Raw genomic sequence first — 6000 nt, forward strand, 5'->3', positions numbered from 1 at the left:
TGTGATGTTATCTATAATGTTGTCTAGTTTAATTGGACGGTATAGATTTAACATCTTTAAGCCAATGTCAAAACGTATCATGTATTTTAATATAGTGTCAAATCTATATCATTTAAATAAAATGGGTAGTATAAAATAAGGTGGTTTTACTTCTACAAGTAAGCTGGCAAAACTTTACTAATTTTTCTTTTTTTTAATGAAAACCATCGATAAACATTTTCCTTCTTTGAATTCTTATTAAATACGAGAGATCTCAGGCCATTTAAAGGTTAATACGAAATATAATAATTTATTAGTGATAGCGACAAATACTGAGCCATTTAAAGGGTTTTGAGAGAAAAAACAAAGTTCTTATTAAACATGAGAGATATTGAGACATTTAAAGGGTTTTGCATAGTGTTCTTATTAAAGGTGAGCTATGTTGGGTCATTTAATCTCAACAGAGTTCTATAAACTTTTTTTTTTTTTACTTATTATTAGGAAAAATATCCTCGTATCTTTTATTTTTTGTTTTTATATCTCAATAGATCCAAATATTCAAAATATATCTCCGAAACCCCTGACTAACTTTACCCACTTTTAACTATTTTTTTAGCCCTAACAAATATAAAAAAAACATGTTCATTCTAAACTTTTCATCTCTTTAGCTGATATATTCTTCCAATATTCTCTCTCTCTAACATTCACCCACTTTGTCTCTCTAACGGGGGAGAGAGAGTAAAAGACACCGGTGGAGAGAGAGTAGGAAACTAGGTAGAGAAAGATTTAGGGAAAATTTATGTGACGAGAGAAAAAGGATGGTGTTTAGAAAGTATGTCTTTTTTATATTTGGTTTAAAGGGGATAAAATTAGTTTAGGTGGTTAAAAGATATAAAACTTAAAATTTTTATGACCTAAAATATATTTGGAAACCTTGAGTCTATTGAGATATAAAACTTACAAATTGGGGGAATGAAGATATTTTCCCATCTTATTAAACGTGGCTGATTTTGGGTCAGGTTAATAAGAAAAAAAACAAAATTTTTATTAAAGGTGAGAGATATTGAGCCGTGCTTTGGAGAAAAAACATAGTTCTTATTAAAGACGAGAGAGATTGGGCCATTTAAAAGTTTTTGGGTCCTTTAATCAGAAATACAACTTTTAATAAGAAAAAACAAATTGTTATTAAAGATGAGAGATGTTAGGTCATTTAATCCCATTGGTATTTGTTATACTGAAAACTTTACCTCAAAAAAAAAAAAAAAAAAAAAAGGTTTACCCCATGAAAAATGAATAAACAAGAGAGAGAGGCTTTATCCCACGTTAGGGATATAGGCAAGAAAGGGACCCAAAACGTTACAAATAAGTCTTGCCCATGTGTTATAGCTTGGGTGGGTAAAGGTTCTGGCGGAACAGGTCAGAAGTGCATTGGTTGTTCTTCTTGACTAATTTTTTTTAGTGAACCAGCCGGTTCTTCACGGGATCTGGTCAATTCCTGGTATATTAGGAGAAGTAGAATAACCCCTTCAATTCTCGATCCAGATCATCATTTTTCCAAACATTGGTGAAGACCAATGGTTTAAAAACCGGATCGGTGACCCGGATCGGGCTTTCCAAAAACCGATCCGGATCGGCGAATCGGCGATCCGGATCGGAATCGGGTGAATCGGTCAGAATAAAGCTTCAAAAAATCCAAAAAAATTATTAAAATTCATTATAAATATTGTTTTTTAGGAATTCAATAAAAAATGAGGGTACTCCATTAAGAATTTTCATGTTTTTGAATGAATATGCGAATATTGATATGTTCTTCCCCTGCATGAACCGCCATTCAACATTTAATTTACATCACACAAAAGGATAAACATAGAATTATCATGGAATAAGTATATCAACATACATGGACTACAATAAAGCATAAAATTAGTAACATACGATCTAAAAATAAAATGATAGACGACGTTGTTGTTCTTCTTGGTCACGCTGGTGCCATTGATTGAATTCGTTTGACAATTCATTGATTCGATCTAAAAACGAATCATCGATATTAGCAGGCATCTGACTATTCCCAAATCCCTGAGTGTTAGTGTTTTGTTGTGTTCCCAATCCAAAATCCCCGAAGCTTGTCCATCATTCATGCTCACCTGCACTGTCGTGCTCATCCCTACACTGTTGCTGTTGGGACTCGATATGTGAATAATATGGCTGGGATAGGGTGGCCTCAGAATCATCATCTCTCTCATTTTCTCTTAGACCCCCTTCCCACTCTCCCTCATTAGGTGCAATATCACCGACATATTGTGGATACATTGGCTGGCTGCTTCCTCTTTCATGCCGCTCATCACTTTTTTCAATATCTTCATCACCGATAGCCTCAAGGAACGCTCTCTTGTGCAACACTGGCTCCTCCTCTTCTACTACCCATCGGTCTGCTGTGTCTGTGACAAATATTGTGTCTAAGTCTATCGGCCCATAGTCTTCAAGCTTCCTTCTTATTTGTCGCTCTCTAATGTTTAAATTATAATGAACGTAGACTAGTTTATGAAGCTTCTCAAAAGCGAGTCGATTCCTCCTAGTAGTGTGCAACTATTGGAACGTACTCCAGTTGCGCTCACAGCCAGTAGCAGAACATGTCTGGGAGAGCACTTTGATTGCTATCCTCTTTAGGTGAGGTGCATCAGTACCATATATCTCCCACCATTCAGCTGGATTAAAATGTAAAAAGCATTGTAAGGGCAAGAACAATTCATAAGATTAAATATATGAATAAACAAAATATTAGCGAGGGGATAACCTGGATCCATCATAGTTCGAGAATTTCTGGCAAGTCTAGTTCCGAAGGATCCTATAGCATCCCTATACATAGCAAGCTAAAACAAATATATTACGTTTTAGTACATTATTCCTCACAAATATAACAACTCAATGAAGTTCTTACCCAAACATTAAATAATACCTCTTGTATTGCTGCTACTTGGTTTCGATGGCTTCTCTCCAACCTTGCAATAATGTATCTGACCCCTTCCATAATCTTGTGGGGTTGTTCAGGTGTCAAATAGAAAAATTTTGGGTTGAAGTAGTAACCTAAAAAATATATAGGTAGAAAAATGTCATTTACAATTTCATAAAAAAATGATTTAAACTGAAACATTGTAATGATATAAATATATATTTACCAGCATAATGAATTGGACGTCCGAATTTGGTGTTCCACCTCTTTTCTATAATCTCGATCACTTTGCTAGCAAAATTACACTTCTCCCCAATAGCTGATTTCGCCCTCTCAATACCTCTAAAGGATACCCATGGTAGCTTTGTTATCAGCATCCACCATTCTTAACACCGTGACCAAAGGGGCAGTGGCCTCTACAACACTGGAACATCGAGACCAGAACAGCCTATTTGAGATTATGTTATCCACTTTTATACCGGTACTGGACTTCGAGAGGCGGTCATTTAACCACTCTTCACAAGTAAACAATCTCTTTAATGCACCTTCAGATTGTCGAATGGAGTCCACAGCTAAGTAATCGGTCGCAAAGCGGGTTATGGCAGGCCTGATTATCTCTTTTTTCTTAGAGTGTTCTCTAAACAGAAATAATATTTTAGAGTGGTTGTATATAAATCTCGACACCAACCTTGCTTCATCAAGAGTCTCCTTCACAATTTTGATTTCACCGATTTCCTCTAACATAAGATCGATGCTCTGTGCAGCACACGGGGTCCATACTAGATGCTTCCTCTTATCCATCAACTTGCTGCCCGCAGAAACACATGCACGCGCATTGTCCGTAATAAACTGGACTACATGCTTATCTCCCACCTCCTCCACTATCTGATCATATAGTCGTACGTAGAAGTTTGCATTCTTCTTCGTCCCTGATACGTCTTTGCTAGACAAAAAAGCTGTACCTTTTGGAGAATAGGCCAAGAAGTTTAAAAACTCCTTTTTGCTAACTTTATTCAACCAACCATCACTCATGAGAGTAATTCCTGTCCTTGGCCAACTCTGTTTATATTCTTCAATCCACTTTTTAACTTCCTCTACCTCTTCATCTAATATTGGCCCACTGAGCTCATATGCCGTCGGGGGTTTTACCCCGGGCCCGGCTCTCTGGATTGCACTAACCATAGGTGGAAAATATGGGCTATTGGCTGCATCAAAGGGAATCCCTTTATCGTAGAACCATTTACCAACATATCTCCCTAACATGTTTCTTGTACCTTTAACCATGCCTTTTAGGGTCATCTGTTGTGACTTAGGCTTTGAGAGAAATGGGTCTTTACGACCCTGACCTGCAATACTGGCACTCCTAGGTAACTTAGAAACAATTTCTTCAACAACTGATTCTCCTTGATACATATTGCCACCAACCCCTCCATACATATTTGAGTTGGGCCCGCCATACATGCTCGAGCTGGACCCGCCATGCATATCTGAACTAGGCCCACCATGCATATCGGAGCTAGGCCCACCATGCATGTCTGAGCTAGACCCACCAGGCATTCTAAACCCACATTCCCTCTGATATTGTTCATGTAAACTCAATCTTGTGGCCATGTCCAGCTCATTATTATATTGCTCTTCTAGGTCATAATTATATTGCTCTTCTGTATCATTCCTGCTTGATGGTGTATATAAACTAGCTATCTCCTCATTCATCCTATGTTTGGCAATTTTTTTACTTTTGCTAGCATTAAGAATTGCCACCATCTGTTTTTTTACATTACTAGGGACACTAGTGCATGCAGAAACTTCTCCCTTAACCCTTGCCAAGTGTTGCTTGAACCTATGTACCCCACTACTTATCACTCTTTGACAGTAATTACAAATAATTTTGTCTTTCTTGTTGGGATCAAGTCTGACCCCATGTTGCCATGCAGGGTCTTCTGTAGATCTTGACATGATTCAACTGTTTTAAGATGTAAAAAGTTTAAATTAACCTAACAGTTCAAAAAGAAAAATAATCACCATATGTAGTGATAATATGTTGCGGTAGTTCATGTAGTCATATTCGTTGTTATTTGTTATTGCAAAAGGACAATAATATTTTCGTACATATCAATTACAAACATTTAGAATAATACAAAATGCAAGCTCCAAACATGGCTACAACTCAATTATCAAGAACATACATTTTTTGCATTAAAAAATTAATAATAAAAACAATTCTTCAAAGAGCCGGCTAACATCAGTCATTCCAACTAAAAAATCCATGAACAACAGATAAAAAAAATACAGTTTTGTATTGAAAATATAATAACATGCATTTTTTTGCATAAATAATCCATCAACATACAATTTTTCAACAAAAACTTTAACAATAAAAATTTAAAATATGGTTTAATACCTCATGATAATTAAAACCTTGTCACGATTTTCACATCTTTTCGGAAAATCATCATTTTTCAAAAAATTCGATCATGGAAAAAAAAAAAAAAAAATTACAGCAAACTCAAACAATAAAAATTAAAAATTGGGTTTAATTGTTTAATACATCATGATAATCAAAACTTTATCACGATTTTCACATCTTTTCAAAAAAGCATCATTTTTCAAAAAATTCGATCATGGATAAAAAGAAATAAAAAAAAAAAAGTACAGCAAATTTTCAAAAAATTCGATCATGGATTAAAAAAACAATTTAACAAATTTTCAAAAAGTTCGATCATGGATTAAAAAAAAAAAATCATAAATTTTCTAAAAAATCGATCATGGATTACAAAAAATTCGATCATGAATTACAAAAAATTCGATCATGGATTACAAAAAATTCAATCATGGATTACAAAAAATTCGATCATGGATTACATAAAATTCGATCATGGATTACAAAAAAAAATAAAAAAAATAAAAAAACATAAAATTCGATCGTGGATTACAAGAACAGAAAAAAACAATTCGATCATGGATTACAAAAAATTCAATCATGGGTTACAAAAAAAAAAAAAAAACAAAAAATTCGATCATGGATTACAAGTACAAAAAACAAACATTTCGATCATGGATTACAAAAAAGT

Source organism: Amborella trichopoda, chromosome 5, assembly GCF_054954075.1.
Source record: "Amborella trichopoda isolate Santa Cruz 75 chromosome 5, AtrichopodaSantaCruz75HAP2 v2.0, whole genome shotgun sequence".
Classification (NCBI taxonomy): Eukaryota; Viridiplantae; Streptophyta; class Magnoliopsida; order Amborellales; family Amborellaceae; genus Amborella; species Amborella trichopoda.